Genomic DNA, 22,098 nt, shown 5'->3' on the forward strand with positions numbered 1-22,098 from the left:
GTGGTGTATGGTCTTCTCATTTTGGTGACTTCTCTTGTTCTGGAACATGGGCTCTAGAGCATGGGCTCACTGGTGCATGGGCTCAGTTGTCCCTTGGTGTGTAGAATCTTCCTGGACTAGGGATCAAACCTGTGTCTCCTACATTGGTAGGCAGATTCTTAACCACTAGACCACCAGGGAAGTCTCCCTTTGGAATTTTTATAGAGATTACATTGAATTGAATTTGATAGTAGATTACTTTGGGTAGTATGGACATCTAAACAAGTTTAGTTATTCTCATTTATGAGAATAGACTATCTTTCCATTTACTTGTGTGTTCAATTTCCTTCATCAGTGTCTTATAGTTTTCAATGTACAGGTCTTTAATTTCCTTGGTTAAATTTTTCTTGTGTATTTTATTTACCTATTTTTGATGCAATTGTAAATTGGATTCTTTCCTTAATTTCTGTTTCTGATAGTTCATTATTAGTGTATAGAAATACCACTGACTTCTATAGCTGCTGCTGCTGCTGCTGCTAAATCCCTTCAGTTGAGTCTGACTCTGTGCGACCCCATAGACGACAGCCCACCAGACTCCCCCGTCCCTGGGATTCTCCAGGCAAGAACACTGGAGTGGGCTGCCATTTCCTTCTCCAATGCATGAAAGTGAAAATTGAAAGTGAAGTCGCTGAGTTGTGTCCAACTCTTAGCTACCCCATGGACTGCAGCCTACCAGGCTCCTCCATCCATGGAATTTTCCAGGCAACAGTACTGGAGTGGGTTGCCATTGCCTTCTCCGGCTGACTTCTATAGACTGATTTTCTATCCTATAATTTTACTAATAGTTCTTTTTATAGAATCTTTAGGGTTTCCAATAATATATAAAGTATCATACCATCTGCAAATAGTGACAGCTTTACTCCTGTCTTTCCAATTTAGTTGTATTTTATTTCCTTTTCTTGCCTAATTGGTATCATTAGTATTTACAACAAAATGTTGAGTAAAAGAGATGAGAATGGACATTTCCATCTTATTACTGATCTTAGAGGAAAAGGTTCCAGCTTTTCACCATTAATTATGAAGTTAGCTGTGGATTTGTCATATATAGCCTTTATTATGTTGAAGTATGTTCCTTTGACTCCCACTGTGTTGAAAGTTTTTCTATATATGGATGTTGAATTTTGTTAAATGCCTTTCCTGCATCTGTTGAGATGATCATATGCTTTTCATCCTTTATTTTGTTAATGTGGTGTATTGCGTTGATTGATTTGTGACTGTTAAACCATTCTTGTGTCCTTGCAATAAATCCCACTTAATCATGATGTATGATGCTTTTAATGTATTGTTGAATTGATGTGCTAGTATTTTGTTGAGGACTCTTGCATCTATCTTCATTGAGAATATTGACTTGTAATTTTCTTTTTTTATGATATCCTTTTCTGGTTTAAGTAGCAGGGTAATGCTGACTTCATAAATTGAGTTTGGAAGTACTCACTGTTTTTCAATCTTTTGGACAAATTTGAGGATAGGTATTAAGTCTTTTTTGAATGTTTGGTAGATTCACCAGTGAAGCCATCTGGTCTGGAATTTTATTCGTTGGGAGATTTTTGATTACTAATTCAGTCTTTGTACTAGTAATTAGTCTATTCAGATTTTCTATTTCTTCATGACTCAGTCTTGGAAGATTGAATGTTTCTATGAATTTATCCATTTCTCCTAGGTTGTCCAATTTGTTGGCATATAATTGTGGTAGTCTTTTATCTTTTCATATTTCTGTGGTATCAGTTATAACGATTCCTCTTTCTTTTCTTATTTTGTTTATTTAGGACTTCTATTTTTTTCTTGGTTAGTCTAGGTAAAGATTTATTAATTTTGCTTGTCTTTTCAAAGAATCAGCTCTTAGTTTCATTGATCTTTTTGTTTCTCTTCCATTTATTTCTACTCTTATCTTTATTATTTCTTTCCTTCTCCTAAAGTTGAACTTCATTTGTTCTTCTTTTTTTAGTTCCTTTAGGTGTGAAGTTAGGTTGTTTAATTGAGATTTTTCTTATTTCTTGCAGTAGACCTGTATTGCTGTCAACTTCTCTCTCAGAACTTCTTCTGTATCCCGTAGATTTTGATATGTCATATTTTTGTTTTCATTTGTCTCTATGTATTTTTTTATTTCCTCTTTGATTTCTTTGATGACCCATTGGTTATGTGTGCATGCTTAGTCATGCAGTTGTATCCAATTCTTTGTGACCCTTTGAACTGTAGCTCACCAGGCTCCTCTGTCCATGGGATTTTTCAGGCAGGAATACTGGAACTGGTTGCCATTTCTTCCTCCAGGGAATCGCCCCAACCCAGGGATCAAACCCACTTCCCCTGTGTCTCCTCCTGCATTGCAGGCAGATTCTTTACCCACTGAGGCATAGCATGTTATTTAATCTCCACATTTCTGTATTCTTTCAGTTTTCTTTTTGTAGTTGATTTCCTGTTTCATACCATTGTGGTCAGAGAAAATGCATGATAGAATTTCAGTCTTCATGACTTTATTGAGACTTGTTTTGTGACCTAACATGTGGTCTATCCTGAAGAATGTTCCACGTGATTTCAGAAGAATGTGTATTTTGCTGCTTTTGGATGGAGTGCTCTATGTATATATCTACTAACTCAATTGTTGCAATGTGTCATTTAAGGTCAATGTTTCCTTGTTTATTTCCTGTCTGATCTACCTGTTGATGTATGTGGGATGTTAAAGTCCTCTACCATTATTGTATTGCTGTCAAATTTTCCCTTTAGGTCTGTTAACACTTGCTTTACATATTTTGGTGCTCCTTTGATGGGTGCATATATATTTATAAATATTATATCTTTTTTCTGGATTGGCCTTTTATCATTATGTAATTCCCATCTTTGTATTTTATAACAGTCTTTGTTTTTAAGACTTAAAATTTTTTTAAATTTATTTTTATTTATATATTTTTGGCTGCACTGGGTCTTCATTGCTGTGCACAGGATTTCTCCAGTTGTGGTGAGCGAGGGCTTCTCATCGTGGTGGCTTCTCTTGTTGTGTAACATGGGCTCTAAGTGCTCAGGCTTCAATAGCTGTGACACAAGGGCTCAGTAGTTGTGGCTCATGGGCTCCAGAGTGCGGGCTTAGTAGTGGTGAACAGGCTTAGTTGCCCTGTGGCATATGGAATCTTTCTGGAGCAGGGATCAAATCCATTTACTGTGCATTGACAAGTGGATTCTCAACCACTGGATCACCAATAAGTCCTGTTTTAAGACTTTTTTAGTCTGATATAACTATACCAGCTTTTTCATTTTCATGGAGTTTCTTTTTCTGCCTTTAACTTTTAGCCTGTGTGTATACTTACTTCTGAAGTTAGTCTCTTGTAGGCCGCATATAAATGGGTCTTGTTATTTAATTCATTTACCCATTCTATATCTTTTTATTGGAGCATTTAGTCCATTTACATTTAAAATTATTATCAATAAGCATGCACTTTTTGCAATTGCAATTTTGTTAATTGCTTTCTGCTTTTTTTGTTATTTAATTCACTTACCCATTCTATATCTTTTTATTGGAGCATTTAGTCCATTTACATTTAAAATTATTATCAATAAGCATGCACTTATTGCAATTGCAATTTTGTTAATTGCTTTCTGCTTTTTTTCCCCAGAATTCTTCTCTGTTCTTTTCTTCTTCTCATTCTCTCTTCCCTCATGGTTTGATGCCTTTCTTTAGTGTTAAGTTTAAATGCTTTTCTCTATTTCTTTTCTATATTTCATTTTGTAACTACTGTGAGATTCATATATAAAACCCTGTATGTATGATGCTTTTGAATTGTGGTGCTGGAGAAGACTCTTGGAGGACTCTGGAGAGTCCCTTAGACTGCCAGGAGATCAAACCAGTCAATCCTAAAGGAAATCAACTCTGACTATTCATTGGAAGGACTGATGCTGAAGCTCCAATATTTTGACCACCTGATGAGAGCCGACTTTTCCAATGAGAGCTGACTCATTGGAAAAGACCTTGATGCTAGGAAAGACTGAGGCATGAGGAGAAGTGGGTGACAGAGGATGAGATAGTTGGAGGGCATCACTGACTCAATGGACATGAGTTTGAGCAAACTTGAGAAGATAGTAAAGGACAGGGAAGGCTGGCTTGCTGTGGTCCATGGGATCACAAAGAGTTGGACATGACTTAGCAACTGAACAAAAAAAAATGTTTATAACAATCTGTTTAAGTTGATAGCAGCTTAAATTTAAACACATTTTTACCCCCTCCCACCATGTTTTATATTTCTGATGTCTCATTTTACATTGTTTTATTTTGTGTATCCCTTAATTAATTATTGTAGTTTTAGTTAATATTTACTATTTTTGTCTTTCAACCTTTGTATTTGCATTATAAATAATTGATTCACTATCTTTACTATATATTTATCCTTTTCAGTGAATTTTTACTTTTGTATGTTTTCTTGTTGTTAATTAGTGCCATTTCTCTTCAGCTCAAAGCAGTCTATTTAACCTTTCTTGAAAGGCTGATTTAGTGATGATGAACTTCAGCTTTTTATTTGGAAAGCTCTTGATCTCTCCTGATCTGCTGATAGCATTATGAGGTTTCCCTTGTATATAAGAAGTTGTTTTTCTCTTGCTGCTTTTAAGATCCTCTCTTTAACTTTTACCATTTTAATATAACGTGGATTTCTTTGGGTTTATTTTATTTGAAACACTCTTTCCTTCCTCACATTAGGAAAGTTTTCAGCCATTACCTCTTCAAATTTGTTTTCTGGTCCTTCTGTCTTCTTTTTCTGGGACCCCCAGTAATGCAAATGTTATTCTCTTTGGTGTTGTCCCAGAAGTCCCTTAAGAAATCTTCACTTTTTAAAATTCTTTTTTTTTTAATTTTTGCTGCTCTAGCTGCTTGATTTTCCTTGTCTTCCAATGGGGCCCAGAAACACAAGCCCTTCTGGCCACCAACACCCGATGTTCAAGTAGTGTCCCTTGTGTGGGGTGCGTGCACCTTCTAGATCTAGTGGGGTGAGGCTGCTGTGGATGAGAGCCAAGATAGGGCAAGCCCATCTGCTAGATCTGGTGGTTCCGGGGCTGTGCTGAACAACTGCTGGACTGGGGTGAGGTCACACTCTGAGTCTGGTGGGATGGGGTCTGTGGTGAGTGAGCAGTGCTAGTGTATAAGATTGAGAGTGCCAAAAATGATGCCTGCTAGCACCAGGCTAACAAGGCAGAAGGCGAGTTAGAAAACTGGCACCTGCCAGCACCTCCGTCCCTGGAGAGACCTCCAAAAGACCTTCACCCTCCAGTATACATCCTAAGATGAGTTAGCAAATCTCCCTCGCACATGGCCCAGGTGCATCTCAAGCTGCTGCTTCTGTGTCAGGACTTGGAGAGAGTGAGTCTGTGTATAAGCACGAGTGGAGGCTGTTTCCTACCGTCCTCCAGCTCTCCTGGATGTAAGCCCTGCCAGACTCCAGAGCCAGTCATTCCAGGGGCTCACCTTTCTGGATCAGGTCTCACAGGCTAGAGGCCCCCCTGTGGGGCTGAACCACTCACTTCTTAGGGAAGAGCTCTGTGTTTGCAGCATCCCTCCTGCTTGTGGGTCACCGTACTTGGGGGTGGGGTGGGGGTGAGTCCTAGGAAGATGGCACCTCTGCCTCTCTTATCCATCTTGATGTGCACTTTTCCTCCTCTTTTGTCTTTTGTTGTGGAATAGCTGTTTTGCCCATCTTTGGGTCTTTTCTTAGAGAATTGTTCTATAGTAGTTGGAACTTTAGTGTGTCCATAGGAGGAGGTGCTCTCAGGATCCTCCTCTGTCATCATTTTAAACTCTTTTCCTGTGGTGAAGTTTTGACTGTCATGCCAGTTATGTGGCCATCATTTGCTCCTGCTCATTTTCTAAGCCTGGTCCTCCATCTTCTCTCTTTAATGAGAGTTCCCTTTGTCCTTTTGATATTTTCTCCTCTCCAGCCAGAGTCATTTTCCTTTGCTTGCAAGCAGGTCTACCATGCTTGGTTTCATCAGGTCTCAGCTGAAACCGCCCTTTAGAGAGACCTCCTCCAACCAGAGGGGAAGTAGCCTATTACTCCCCAGGACATCTGTGTTTTTCCTTCATGCCACTTATAACAACCTGTCATCATTTTATTTGCTTGTTTACCTGCTTCTGTCTGATTCCCCATTATGATGTAAACTTCATGAGGCCATGGATCATTGTGTTCTCGTGTGTGCAGTGTAGTGCCTGACAGTAAGTGTTTAAGATGGTTGTGACTGAATAAATGCATAGATGGCTTATGGATGCATGGATGGTTCAAGAGGCTTGTTTTGGGACAGAGCTAACCTGGGAGGCACCTGATGGGCAGATAAGCCTTAGGTCACATTCCTTCCTTCAGAGTCATCTCAAATCTCCCAGTTCTCTTCCTCCACGATGAGCAGGCATATCATTTCTACAAGACAGCATCATGCAGAGAGAAACTTATTCTTAAGCAGAACCGCAAGGGTTGTTCCTGTCCTCCATTGGGAGTGTTCCTGCTTTCCCAATAAACAGCCAAGCACAAAGTGTAACAATAATAAGATACTATTTAGATAAAAGGCTATAATTGGCTTTAATGTTTGTGCATAATACCTACTTAGACATTGATAAGCCTGTAAATGATAGGGACACGTTAATGACGCTGGAAAATTATTCACCAGGCTGACATGCACCGAAGCTTGTGACAGTTACTATAAATGCATAACAGATTACCCCCAAACTTTGTGGGGTAAAATGTTCATGTATTGTTCTCATGAGTGAAGGTTTCAGACAGGGCAAGGTGGGGATGGCTTGCCTGTGCTCCGTGAAGTCCAGAGACATGGCTTGAAGACTCAAGGACTGAGGGTAACTCAGTGTCTAGGGCTGTAAGCTACTGAAGGTTCACTTACTCACATGGTTGGCAGTTGATTCTGGCTGGCAAACCTTAGCTGGTTCATGCCTACATGAGTCTCTTCATGTGCTTTGGGCTTCCTTACAACATAGAGGCTGGGTTCCAAAGCTGAGAGAGACAGAGAGAGAGAGAAAGAGAGAGAAAGAGACAGAGATAGCCAGGCAAGAGCCATATTGTCTTTTATGATTTAACAGAAGTCATGTACTACTACCTCTGCTGTATTCTGTTCATCAAGGCAGTCTCAAAGGACAACTCTTTGACAAGGGGAGAAATTAGATTCTACTTTTTGATTTAGTCTGCAAGAACACATGAAACTATAATTGTGGTCTAGTTTGGAAAATATTATCTGCCATACTGTTCCTCCCTTACTCTGCCCTGCCAAGTTGAAATGAACTCTGGCCAGTCAGAGTCAGGCTTTTCCGAGTCTTCATCTACTTGCCTCTCCAGCCTCACATCTGTCAAGTTTAGCAACACATCTTCCCTTCTCATGTCTCCCTATGCCAAGGTCCAAGGCCTCCTGCCTAAATATGAAGAAGTCCCAACATCTCTCAAGGTCAACTCATCTGAGAAGTCCTTTTTGATTGCTCCAGTCACCCATCCGCACCTCAAGTCTTTTCTTTCTGAAACCTGCTCTTCCTTCCAGGACTGCTCTGGGACTCTGAATACCTGGGACATCAATCAAAAAGATGCTTCCTGTGCTTAGGCCAGGGTGCCAGCACAGTGGATAGGGAGCTAGACACAGAGAGGTAGCCAGTGGGGGGCCAGAGTGAGCCTGGAGGGAGAAATAAAGAGCTTCTCTTCTACAGTTCCCCACAGCTCACCTGGTGCTTGTTCAGTCACTCAGTCATGTCCGACTTTTTGTGACCCCATGGACTATAGCATGCCAGGCTTTCTCTGTCCTTCACCATCTCCCAGAGTTTGCTCAAACTCATGTCCATTGAGTTGGTGATGCCATCCAGCGATCTTGTCCTCTGTCATCCCCTTCTCCTCCTGCCTTCAATCTTTCTCGGGAAGAGCAAAAGAGCTTGCTCCCTAAGACCTGGAATCACTGAATTGCTCAGGCTAATAGATGTTGGTGTCAGTTACATGCCTCCTTTCTTCATATCCCACATCGAATCCTTTGGGATGTCTTATGGGTTCTGTTTTCTCCACCACTTCTCAGTCAAGGCATTGCTACCACCCTAGTCTGAGCCACCGTCACCTCTCACCTGGGTGGTTACAGTAACCTGATTACTGGGCTCCCTGCATCAGCCAGAGGGTTTCTTTTGAAACACAAGTTAGATCCTGACACTTCTCTGCTCAACACGCCCCCGGCCCCTGCCCGGACCCTCAATCTCACTTAAGATAGAAGCCAAATTGCTACGGTGGTCTCAAAGACCCTGTGGGATCTGTGCCCCCCACCCCACCTCTCTTTCTTCATTCTGATTACTCTCACCCCCACTTCCCCTCTACCAGAGCATTGCTTCCTTATGTTCTGATTACATACCAGCGATACTCACATCTCAGGGCTTTGCCCTGCTGTTCCTGGAACTCAACGTTTTAGATCTTTATATAGCATTCCTTCACAGTGCATTTTAGGTTTCTATCTAAACATCATCTGTCAGAGGGTTGCCCTGCCCAGTCCCTCCCCAACCCATGGCCCTATCCTGACTTTTATTCATTAGTGTACCAATAGTTACTGTCAGGAAGCATTTAACAAGAGGCTTCCTCTGTGCTGTTTTGGATCTGTCAGGAACCCTCTGGCCCTTATTAATCCCTGAATATTCAGGAATTAAGAGGAGAGGCACGCCTTTCCCGGGGCTGAGGAATCCAGGCATTTCTCATTACGGTGATAAGTACCCTCTTCCTTTTCATGAACCGTACAGTAAAAGGTGATTGTTTGCAACTCTCTCTTTGATAGGGATCGCGTTATGTTTTGTAAATCTGGAATTTTAATCTTTATCTTTGCTGAGAATAACTACCTTATATATGTCCACACCTTGTTGATTAAAACACCTTTGCTCCATCAGAGCTTGGGTCCCCGTGTCTTTCTTTCTGTTCTTTCTCTCTCTCTCTATTTCTGGCTAATTCCTTGGAGCGCTGAGGCCCGCTGAGCTCACTTTCTTGCCCAGGCTTCTAAGACCCTCTAGAGAAGGCATACTGTGCCTTCACCCACTTGTGAGGGCTCCTGGTGCCTACGTGCTGCAGCGCGAGCCCTAAGAATAGGACTCTATTAGTTTTCCGTGTAAACCAGGGGATATCAGCCTCTTTCTCTCTCTTACTTTCTTATTGTCGACTCCGGACCACCAGGTTCCGGTCCATTAAAGGACCAACAAGTTACTTAAAGATATATTTATTTGTTGGACTGTGCATTTTATTATCTATCTTCCCACATCTACTCCCATACCTCTGTCTCCAACAAACTTCCAGAAAACACAGATGATCATCTGTGCTGAGTCCCTAGAGTCTGATCACAGTAGGGGTTTATGAATCATCTATGATTCAATAAAATCTTGGCATTTAATGGTGTGGTGACCTGGGAGTTTACTCACATCAGGTGACTTGGATTGCTCATGTCATACACAGAAATGCCAAAATCTTGTAGAGTTATGCCCCCAGTCTCCACAAGGGTATCAAGATTAAACAGAAGGTGGGACTTTCAGTCTGAAGTGTGGACCATCAGATGATTTTACAAAAGCCTGTAATTCTCACCACAGCACAGTAGGAGACCTCAACTTCCCTCCCTCAAGAGCCCAGAAATTGAGAGGTGCACACTCCAAACTGACAACTTGTGTGTTTTCTGGAAAAAAAGAATAGAAGAGTGGGGAAGAGAACTATTTTCCCACTCTCTTATTTGCTGAAGCATTTAAGGAATTTTAAGGAATTTTTATGCTGTGACTGTATTTGTATGAAATATTTTAATAAATGTATCTGTATATGTTAAATATTTTTATTCTACAAAAGAGAATAAATGTTGAAGCTGAAGCCCCAATACTTTGGCTATCTGATGCAAAGAGCCAACTCATTAGAAAAGACCAGGAAGCTGGGAAAGATTGAAGGCAGGAGGAGAAGCGGATGACAGAGGACGAGATGGTTGGATGTCATCACTGACTCAATGGACATGTGTTTGAGCAAGATTCAGGAGATGGTAATGGACAGGAAAGCCTGGCATGCTGCAGTCCATGGGGTTGCAAAGTCAGACATGACTGAGCAATTGAACACCACCACCAACAATTTACTAGAGGTTGGCCATCAAGTTAAAATACATAAACAATATTACTTAATTTTATTCCAGGTTGAACGCGCTTGGTTACATCCTGAAGCATGCTGACACTGCGGGTTTATTCAGTGAAAGTCGGAGACACAGTTTACCTGGGACAGCATGCAGGACTCCTGGAATTGCTGTGTTAATGCTTAATTTCATTGCAGTTTTGCAGAAGACAAATTATGCTGTACAATAATTCAAACATGTTGAACTTAAGCAATGTCACTGAATAGATCATATATTATAATGTGATATCAATAAATCATTTTTATACACATTTGCCTATGTTTCTACCTTGCATAATGGCAACAATTGACAGATAAATGACTGCAATAAAGGTGATCATAAAGGTATGTGAAGGCTAGTATGAGAGCAGAGTGGAGAGAACTTGCTAAACCTCTGTTTCTGCACTGGTATAAGGAGGCGGGTAAGTAATGTCTGCCTATGAAAGCTGCAAGGAGGAGAAATGACATAATGGCAGGAGGACCCCCTACTTAGGGGGTAGGATCCAGGAGATGATGGTTGATTTCAGCTGTTTGAGGTTTGCTTCTCAGGCAGGTGTGTTCAAAGTTGGGAGGAGCAGTGGCCTGGAGCCAAAAGCAGGGTGGGTGGAGAGGCTGGTTCTGGGAAGAGGGACTCTTAGCTCCCCTGCTAATGGCATGTATTCAATGTGGAAAGAGAGAGCCAGGAATCAAGTCATTGCAGGAAAGTAGCCTGGGAGGAGGCATCCAAGGATGCCTCTCCAGGGCTGGGTTCTGTGGAAGAGGCACACTTCCTTGAGTTTCTTGTCTCTTACCTCCCTATCTCTGTAAACCTGTGATGGCATTTATTACTGGCTACCTTTTCAGAATTTGTGTAGGTAGTAGAGCATAACATAGAGGTTAGGCACTAGAGCCAGTCTACATAGGTGCTAGCACTGCCACTTACTAATTCTCCTGTGACCTAATTAAGTCTTGAAGTCTTGGTTCCCTTACCTATAGAGTGAAGATTATTGTTACTCCTTTCTTCAAAGATTTGTTGGGAAGCTTAAATAAACAAATACCTATATAATGCTTAGAATAGACTTCCAGCGTCCCAGTCTAGCATGTAAGAAGCTTGAAAGTCACCAAGTACTATCAACAAGTAAAAACCTGAACAAACTGATAAAAAAACCCTCTTCTTAGATCCATAAGAGATGTGAGGTCACATGGCAAATTGCTGTCCCCCAAACTGAAGAGACTGGTGAAACAGAGAAATCCATGAGCACAACTTCTATTGGAACCAGTGCCAGGGTAGGAAAACCTGAACCGAAGTGACTGTTATGTTCTTTTTTTTTTTTTGCTTTGTTTATAGGATTTTAAAGGTAACTCATCTTAAATGAAGTCAGTTTTTACAGGATTAATATAAAGTAAGTAACTATTAAAGGAGGCTCAGTGTGGACAAGTCTGAAAGTTAAAAACTCCAGGGGACCAGAATTGAAAGAGACACTTGTACCCCAATGTTCATCGCAGCACTGTTTCCAATAGTCAGGACATGGAAGATGTCCATCGGCAGACGAATGGATAATAAAGCTGTGGTACATATACACAATGGAATATTACTCAGCTATTAAAAAGAATGCATTTGAATCAGTTCTAATGAGATGGATGAAACTGGAGCTTATTATACAAAGTGAAGTAAGTCAGAAAGAAAAACACCAATACAGTGTATTAATGCATATACATGGAATTTAGAAAGATGGTAACGATGACCCTATATGTGAGACAGTAAAAGAGACACAGATGTAAACAACAGTCTTTTTGGACTCTGTGGGAGAAGGCGAGGGTGGGATAATCTGAGAGAATAGCATTGAAACATATGTATTATTCTATGTGAAGTAGATCACCAGTCTGGGTTCGATGCATGAGACAGGGTGCTCAGGGCTGGTGCACTGGGGTGACCCTGAGGGATGGGATGGGGAGGGAATTGGGAGGGGGGTTCAGGATAGGGAACACATGTACACCTATGGCTGATTCATGTCAATGTATGGCAAAAACCACTACAATATTGTAAAGTAATTATCCTCCAAATAAAATAAATTAATTAATTAAAAAAAAAAACCTCCAGGGGAACCCAGTCACAGAGGATCCCAACACTTCTGTGGGCTTTCTCGCCAGAAGCCTTACCAAGTTTTCTTGGTGAAGATCAGAGAAAATTCCCCTAATGATTTTCTTGTTTTTATTAATATTAATTGATCTAAAAGATAGTAGTTTATTCAAAATAATAATGGCAACAATATATTTGATTGTGTATTTATATATCATGTATGGTATATATATATATGTTTGCATAATAGCAAAATGAAAGACAGCAGTGATATGAGGGACAGGAAGAAAGACTTTGGATTATTATTATAAGATACTTGCACTTAAAAAAGAACAAAGGGTATGCTACACCAGGAGATAAAATAGAATAATATAAAAGGATCAATTAAAAGCACAAGAAGCAGAAAAATAGTGAGAGAAAAAACTAGGAACTATGAACAAAGACAACAAATAGAAAACAGTAATAAATATGGTAGATAGCAACCCAACTATATCCAGTTACTTTGAATGTCAATGATCTAAATACACCAATTAAGGCAGAGATGGTTAGAGTGGATTGAAAAACAAGACCCAGATATATTTTGTCTAGAAGAAATCCACTTTAAATATAAAAATGTATATAGATTAAAAATAAATGAATGGAGAGAGATACACCATAATAACACTAACCAAAAGAAACTGGGAGTAGCTATATTATTTTCAGGCAGAAGAGATTTCAGAACAAGGAAAGTTGTTAGAAATAATAGAGGGCATTATATAATGATAAAGGGGTCAGTTCTCCAAGGAAACAGAACAGTCCTCAACATGTATGTGCCTGACAATGAAGCATCAAAATATGTGAAACAAAAATGGGCAGAACATGAGGAGAAATAGATAAATCCACTATTATAGTTGGAGACGTCAGCACGTCCTTATCAGAAATGGGCAGACCCAGCAAGCAGAAAAGCATAAGGATTTTCAACAATGCCATCAATCAACTGGATATGATCGGCAATTATAGATTAATGTATCTAACAACAGACTACACATTTTTCTCAGGCTCATATGGAATATTCACCAAGATATAACATATTCCAGACCATAAAATAAGATAGATCATATTCTAGACCATAAAACACCTAACTATTAAAGGAATAGAGATCGTGCAATGCATGCTCTCAGACAGCACTAGAATTAAATTAGAAACCAAAAGCAAAAAAATAACTGGAAAATCCAAAGATACATGGAGATTAAACAACACAATTCTAAATACATGAGTCAAGGAGGAAATTTCAAGAGAAATTTAAAAATATTTTGAGCTAAATGAAAATGTAACTTAAAATTTGTAAGATGCAGCAAGCCAGTGCTTAGGTGGAAATTTATAACACTGAATGCATATATTAGAAAAGGAAGATTTACAATCAATAATCAAAATTTCCACTTTAGGAAACTAGAAAAAGAACAAAGAAAATCAAAAGTAAACAAAATAAAGGAAATAAAACTTAAAAATTAAGAAATTTAAAAACAAGAAATCAAGAGAGAAAGCCAACAAAACCAAAAACTGGCTCTTTGAAAAGATCAGTAAAATCAATAAGACTCTAGCCAGGCAAAATAAGAAGAAAGAGAGAAGACACAAATTACTAATATCAGACATGAAAGAGGGGACATCATTAAGTCCCATGAGAACTAAAAGGAAAATAAATATTATAAATAACTCTATGCCCACAAATTGTATTAATATAATCTAGATGAAATGGACCAATTCCTTGAACACACAATCTGTCAAAATGCACAGAAAGATCTGAAAAGGCTTATATGTATTAAATTTCTATCAAAGAAATTGAATCAGTACAAAACAAAATGCACCAGTCCAGATGGGTTCATTGGTGAATTCTACCATTTAAGGAAGAAATTATACCAATTCTCTACAGCCTCTTTCGGAGAGTAGAAGCAGGGAGACTACTTCCTAACCCGGTCAATGAGGCCAGACAAATACCAAAACCAGACAAAGACATTACAAGAAAAGGAAATTATAGACCAATATCTTAGGAACATAGATGCAAAAATCCTCAACAAAATAATAGCAATATAAATCCCACATTGTGTAAAAATAATTATGTACCATAATCAAGTGGGATTTATCCCAGGTTTGGGAGGTTGGTTCTACATTCAAAAATCAATTAATGTGGAAGGGATAAATTGGGAGATTGGGGTTGACATATACACACTACAGTAAAATAGATGACTAATAAGGACCTACTACATAGTGCAGGAAACTCTACTCAATACCCTGTAATGACCTATATGGGAAAAAGATCTTAAAGAGTGGCTGTTTGATCCCTGTGTCAGGAATATCCCTTGGAGGAGAGAATGGAAACCACTCCAGTATTCTTGCTTATAAAATCTCACGGACAGAGGAGTCTGGTGGACTACAGTCCATGAGGTTGCAAAGAGTTGCACACAACTCAGCACTATGTATATGTGTAACTGATTCACTTTGCTGTGCAGCAGAAACCAAGACCGCATTGTAAATAAATTATAATCCAATAAAAATTAATTAGAAATCAATTAATGTAACCCATTACATCAGTAGGCTAAAGAAAAATCACATAATCAAATCAACAAGTGTAGAAAAAGCATCTGACAAAATGCAACACTCAATTAAAACCTTCAGTAAACCAAGAATAGAGGGGAATTTCCTCAACTTGATTTTTTAAAAAATCTACAAAAGCCTACAGATAGCATCATACTAAAAGCTTTCCCACTAAGAACAAGAACAAAGCAAGGATCATACTATCAGCTTTCCCACTTTTTTTCAATATTGGAAGTTCTGGCTAATGCAAGAAGAAAAAAAAAAGAAATATATACAGACTGGGAAGGAAGAAATAAAGCTATCTTTGTTCATAGATAACATTATTATTTATGCAGAAAATCCAAAAGAATCAGTCACAACAACAGCAAACTCCTGGGACTAAGAATCTATTATAGCAAAGTTGTAGGATTTAAAGTTAGTATAAAAGTCAATCATTTTCTTATATACCTACAATGAAAAGCTGAATTTGAAATTTTAAAAACCTACAATATTATTTAATTCACCACCCTCCAAAATAAAATAGATAAAATTCTAAGAAAATAATACAAGATCTATATAAGAAAAACTATAAAACTCTGATGAAGAAATCAAAGTACTAAATATAGGACACATAGTCCATATTTATGGATAAGAAGACTTAATAATGCCAAGATGTAAGTTCTTCCCAATTTGATCTATAAACTCAAAGCAATTGCAATCAAAGTCTCATTGAGTTATTTGGTCTATATCAACAAAACGATTCTAATGTTTATACAGAGAGGCAAAAGACCCAGAATAGCCAACACAGCATTGAATAAGAACAGAGTCAAAGGACTGACACAACTCAACTTCAAGACTTGCTGTAAAGCTACAGTTATCAACACAATATGGTATTGCTGAAAGAATAGACAAATAGATCAGTGGAATGGAATAGAGAGCCCAGAAATAGACCCACATGCATATGAGGTCTGTACACAAAGCTAATCTTTGACAAAGGAGCAAAGACAATACAATGGAGAAAAGATAGTATTTTCAACAAGAGTCTGAAACAATTGGACATCCACATGTAAAAAAAGTGAATAAACACAGAATTTATAGCTTTTACAAAAATTAACTCAAAAATGAATCATAGACCTATATTAAAGATCTAAAATGCTAAAATTCCTAGAAGATAACATAAGAGCAAGTCTAGATGACCCTGGGTTTGGCAATGACTTTTTAGATACAATGGCAAAGGCATGATACATGAAAGAATTAATAAGCTAAAGTTCATCAGAATTAGTAATTGCTCATCTACAAAAAACTGTCAAGAGAATGAGAAAATAGCCACAGACATTAGTAGAAAATGTTTGCAAATGATATATCTGATAAAGGACTATTATCCAAAATATACAAAGAACTCTTGAAACTCAGCCATAAGAAAATAAACACCCTGATTAAAATATTGGCCAAAGACATTTACCAGACACTATATCAGGGAAAATATATAGATGGTAAATATGCATATGAAAGGATACTCCACTTCATATGTCATCAGGGAAATGCAAATTAAAACAATGAGTATATGGAGCAGCAGGAACTCTCATTCATTGTTGGTGGGAATGATAAGGTATAGCTACTTTGGAAGAGAAGTTAGCAGTTTCCTATAAAAATAAGTATACTGTTATCACACGATCCAGCAATTAGGCTCTTTGATATTTTCCCAAAAGAGTTAAAAACTTATGTGCACACAAAACTCTGCCAATGGATGTTGACAGCAACTGTATTCATAATTGCTGCAAGTTGGAAGTATCCAAGATGTCCTTCACTGGGTGAATGGATAAACAAACTGTGGCACATCTAGACAAAGGAATATTGTTCAGCACTAAAAATAAATTAGCTATCAAGTCATGAAAACACATAGAGGAAACTTAGGTGCATATTACTAAGTGAAAGAGGCAGGGCTGACAAAACTACCTGTTGTATGATTCCAACTATATAGCATTCTGAAAAAGGGCAAACGATGGAGACAGTAACAGGATCAGTGGTTGCCAGCCATTAGAAGAGATGGAGGGAGCACAGAGGATACTTAGGACGGTGAAACTACTGTGGTACTACAGTGGTAGACTGTACCACTGTATTATAAAATTATCTGAACCCGTAGAATGTACAACAGCAAGAGTGAATCTTAATGAAACAATGGTCTTCTGTTGATAATGATGTGTCAACCTAGGCTCATCAATTGTAACAAATGTACTATTCTAGTTGTTGATCAGTTGATTAGTCATGTCCAACTCTTTGTGACCCCATGAACTGCAGCACACCAGACTTCCCTGTCCTTTGCCATCTCTGAGAGCTTACTCAAACTCATGTCCATTGAGTTGGTGATGCCATCCCACCATCTCATCTTCAGTCGTCCCCTTCTCTTTCTGCCTTCTTTACAAGCATCAGGATATTTTCTAATGAGTCAGCTCTTTGCATCTAGTGGCCCAAGTACTGGAGCTTCAACTTCAATATCAGTCCTTCCAACTAATATTCAGGGTTGACTTCCTTTAGGATTGACTGGTTTGATCTTCTTGCAGTCCAAGGAACTCTCGAGAGTCTTCTCCAGCACCACAGTTCAAAAGTATCAATTCTTCAGCACTCAGCCTTCTTTATGGTCTAACTCTTACATCCATACATGACTACTGGAAAAACCATAGCTTTGACTATACAGACCTTGGTTGGCAAAGTCATGTCTCTGTTTTTTAATATGCTGTCTATGTTTGTCATAGCTTTTCTTCCAAGGAGAAAGCAGCTTTTATTTTAATGACTGCAGTCACCATTCACAGGGATTTTTGGAGCCCAAGAAAATAAAATCTGTCACTGTATCCCCATCTATTTGCCATGAAGTGAAGGGACCAGATGTCAAGATCTTCACTTTTTTAATGTTGAGTTTTAAGCCAACTTTTTCACTCTCCTCTTTCACTTTCATCAAGAGGCTCTTTAGTTCCTCTTTGCTTTCTGCCATAAGGGTGGTGTCATCTGCATATCTGAGGTTATTGACATTTCTCCTGGCAATCTTGATTCCAGCTTGTGCTTCAGCCAGTCCAGCATTTCCCATGATGTACCCTGTATGGAAGTTAAATAAGCAGGGTGACAATATACAGGCTTGACGTACTGCTTTCCCAAATTTGAACCAGTCTGTTATTCCATGTCGGGTTCTAATTATTGCTTCTTGGCCTGCATACAGGTTTCTCAGGAGGCGGGTAAGGTGGTTTGGTATTCCCATCTCTTTAACAATTTTCCACAGTTTGTCATGATCCACACAGTCAAAGGCTGTAGCGTAGTCAATGAAGCAAATGTTTTTCTGGAATTCCCTTGCTTTTTCTATGATCCAATGGATATTGGCAATTTGATCTCTGGTTCCTCTGCTTTTTCTAAATCCAGCTGGAACATCTGGAAGGTCTTGGTTCACATGCTGTTGAAGCCTAGCTTGGAGAATTTTGAGCATTACTTTGCTAGTGTGTGAGATAAATGAGGGTGAGATAAATTGTGTGGTAGTTTGAACATTCTTTGGGATTGCCTTTCTTTGGGACTGGAATGAAAACTGAACTTTTCCAGTCCTGTGGCCACTGCTGAATTTTCCAAATTTGTTGGCATATTGAGTGCAACTCTTTCACAGCATCATCTTTTAGGATTTGAAATAGCCCAGCTGGAATTCCATCACCTCCACTTGTTTTGTTTGTAGTGATACTTCCTAAGGCCTACTTGACTTTGCACTCGAGGATGTCTGACTCTAGGTGAGAGATCACACCATCGTGGTCATCAAGATCTTTCTGATCTTTAAAAAGATCATCAAGATCTTTTTTGTATAGTTCTTCTGTGTATTCTTGCCGCCTCTTCTTAATATCTTCTGCTTCTGTTAAGTCCATACCATTTCTGTCCTTTACTGTGCCCATTTTTGCATGAAATGTTCCCTTGATATCTCTCATTTTCTTGAAGAGATTTCTAGTCTTTCCCATTCTATTATTTTCCTCTATTTCTATGCACTGATCACTTAGGAAGGCTTTCTTATCTTTCTTGCTATTCTTTGGAACTCTGCATTCAGATGGATATATCTTTCCTTTTCTCCTTTGCCTTTTGCTTCTCTTTTTTTTTTTCAGCTATCTGTAAGGCCTCCTTAGACAACCATTTTGCCTTTTAGCGTTTCTTTTTCTTGGGGATGTTTTTGATCACCACCTCTTGTATAAAGTTATGAACCTCCATCCACAGTTCTTCAGGCCCTCTGTCTATCAGATCTAATCCCTTCAATCTATTTGTCACTTCTGCTGTATAATATTAAAGATTTGATTTAGGTCATACCTGAATGGCCTAGTGGTTTTTCCTACTTTCTTCAATTTAAGTCTGAGTTTTGCAACAAGGAGTTCATGATCCAAGCCACAGTCAGCTCCTGGTCTTGTTTTTGCTGACTGTATAGAACTTCTCCATCCTTGACTGTAAAGAATATAATCAATCTGATTTTGTTATTGATCATCTGGTGATGTCCATGTCTACAGTCATCTCTTATGTTTCTGGAAGAGGGTGTTTGCTATGACCAGTGCGTTCTCTTGGCAAAACTCTGTTAACCTTTGCCCTGCTTCATTTTGTATTCCAAGGCCAAACTTGCTTGTTACTTCAGATATCTCTTGTTTTCCTACTTTTGCTTTCCAGTCCCCTATGATGAAAAAGATGTCTTGTTTTTGGTATTAGTTCTAGAAGGTCTTGCAGGTCTTCATAGAACTGTTCAGCTTCTTCCTGCACTAGTGGTTGGGGTATAGACTTGGATTACTGTGATATTGAATGGTTTGCCTTGGGAACGAACAGAGATCGTCCATCATTTTTGAGATTGCACCCAAGTACTGTATTTTGGACTCTTTTGTTGACTATGAGGGCTACTCCATTTCTCTTAAGGGATTCTTGTCCACAGTAGTAGGTATAATGGTCATCTGAGTTAAATTCACCCATTCTGGTCCATTTTAGTTCACTGATTCCTAAAAGGTTGATGTTCACTCTTGCCATCTCTTATTTGGCCACTTTCAATTTACCTTGATTCATGGACCTAACATTCCAGATTCCTGTGCAATATCATTTACAGCAATGGATTTTGCTTCTATCACCAGTCACATCCACAACTGGGTTTTGTTTCCACTTTGACTCAGCCTCTTCATTCCTTCTGGGATCATTTCTTTGCTCTTCTCCAGTAGCATATTGGGCAACTGCCGACCTGGGTTTTCATCTTCAGTGTCATATCATTTTGCCTTTTCATGCTGTTCATAGGGTTCTCAAGGCAAGAATGCTGAAGTGGTTTGCCATTTCAGTAGGAATATTTATAATGGGGGAAGCTATGCATATGTGGGAGCAGGGGAAATATGAGAAATGTCTGTACCTTTTGTTCAATGTTGCCATGAATCTAAAACTACTCTAAAAAATAAAATCTATTTATAGAGAAAGGGAAAGAACAAAAATAAGAATAATAATGACTGCTACTCAGGAATGGTATATAGGACTCAGTAAGATAATGGATGTGAAATACTGAGCACAATATCTGGCACATAGTAAGCACTCAATAGATTTTCAAAAATCCTTAGAACAGTAACTTACAGATTTACCCTCTCAATGAAGGTTAGATAACACATTTTTTTTTAGTGATTCCAACTGGTCACTTCATTCATTTATTCATTTATTCATCTACAATATCATTTACTTCTTTGGTCTTTAATGAATATCTATGTGCACTTCATCTACACCAGACACTGCTAAGTGTGGAGGATGTGGAGCTAAAGGAAACCTGGTTTTTGCCCACGACAAGTACTAGTCTAAGATGGGGAGAGATGACCCAGATGACTTTAAGCCAAGTGGTCTAAAAAGACACAGTGAATGGAGTCATAGATGAAGCAGGGGCCAACTGTGTTTGGGTGCAGTGAGGTGGGAGGGAAATGGAGAAGGTTTCTCAGAAGAGGGAACATTTTCCTGGAGAGCACATAAATGTATGCATGGAAATGGAAAAAAATGGATCCTTTCCTGTATAACAAACCGCAGGAAAACATACTGACAAAACAACCACCTGCTCTGTGGCTGGTTAGGCTCCTGAACAGTTCCTGCTGGTTTTCACTCCCTTTCAATTTCTTCAATAGATATAGGGAATATTTACTTTTATTGAATGAATTTTGATAATTTGTGTCTTTTAAGGAATTCATTTTACCTAAGTTGCCTGATTTATTGACAAAACATTGTTCACTTATTCCTCCATTTCGTTTAAATAGCTGTAGCTTTTCTCATGATATTTGTAATTTGTATATTGTTTAATTTTTCCCAGTCAGTTTGGCTAGAAATATATCAGTGTGATTCATTTCAAAAAAACCACTTTTAGTTTCTCTGGCCAATAGGATGTTTGCAGAGGTGAAATGTATAATTTCAACTTTTGACTTTCAGATTGTCCCCTCGATGGGAAAGAGGGGGCCCATCAATTTGCCTTTTCTTCCTTCCTGCTGGACAGCCTGTGGCTTTTGCCTTGAGCTGTAACTGTCACCTGGAACCTGTAGGTGGAAGCTACATGTGGAGGATGACAGTGAGGTAAGACAAGGAAGCCTATGTCTCCCTAACTGTTTCCCTTGGCTCTTATACAAGAGAAATTAATGCCCATCCTGTTTAGGACCCTGGCAGTTTGGGTTTCCCTGCTGTGGTCGCTGAGCACAGATCCTAACCAATGGAGCAAATCCACCTGATTTTGGGGTTCAGCAGGCAGGCCCACTGCACCTCATACTTCACTACCACCTCTAGCTTTAAGTCTACCAGAAATAAATGTGGTGCTGTGGCCTTGGCCTGCTGTTACTTTGTTTTATTGTTCAATTCTTCAGAAGCCAAGTTGCGGAGGGGTGTTTAGTTATAGCTCTAAGACACATGTGCTTGGGGTTGATTAGAAATTCTACATGGACTTCTCCCATCACACCTTAGGAGGTTTCCCTGAGGATAGGAACCCAAAGGCAGGGTCATGCTCTTGTTGGTTTTTCATCTCCCTGGAGAGCGACTGGCAGAAAGGACGCATTCAGGAGACGCTGGCTAATGCTTGACAGAGTTAAGGTCTGGGACAGGCCTCATGGAGATGGGAGCAAATGGAAACCTCTGGATTTCCTTGTTTCTGATAGAAACCAGAGCAGAAGTATGTCTATTTAACCCCGCCTCTCCTCACTCTGAACTGGAGCCCAGACCCAAGGGGCGCTTGAGAGAGGGGCAAAGCATCAAGAGATGAGATGAGCTTCCCCCTCCACAGCTGGGAGCCTGCTGTCCTACAGAGACTGGGAGGCCCAGCTGCATTCAGACACCAGAAATGGACCCTGG

The sequence above is a fragment of the Cervus canadensis genome, chromosome 10 (assembly GCF_019320065.1).
Source record: "Cervus canadensis isolate Bull #8, Minnesota chromosome 10, ASM1932006v1, whole genome shotgun sequence".
NCBI lineage: Eukaryota > Metazoa > Chordata > Mammalia > Artiodactyla > Cervidae > Cervus > Cervus canadensis.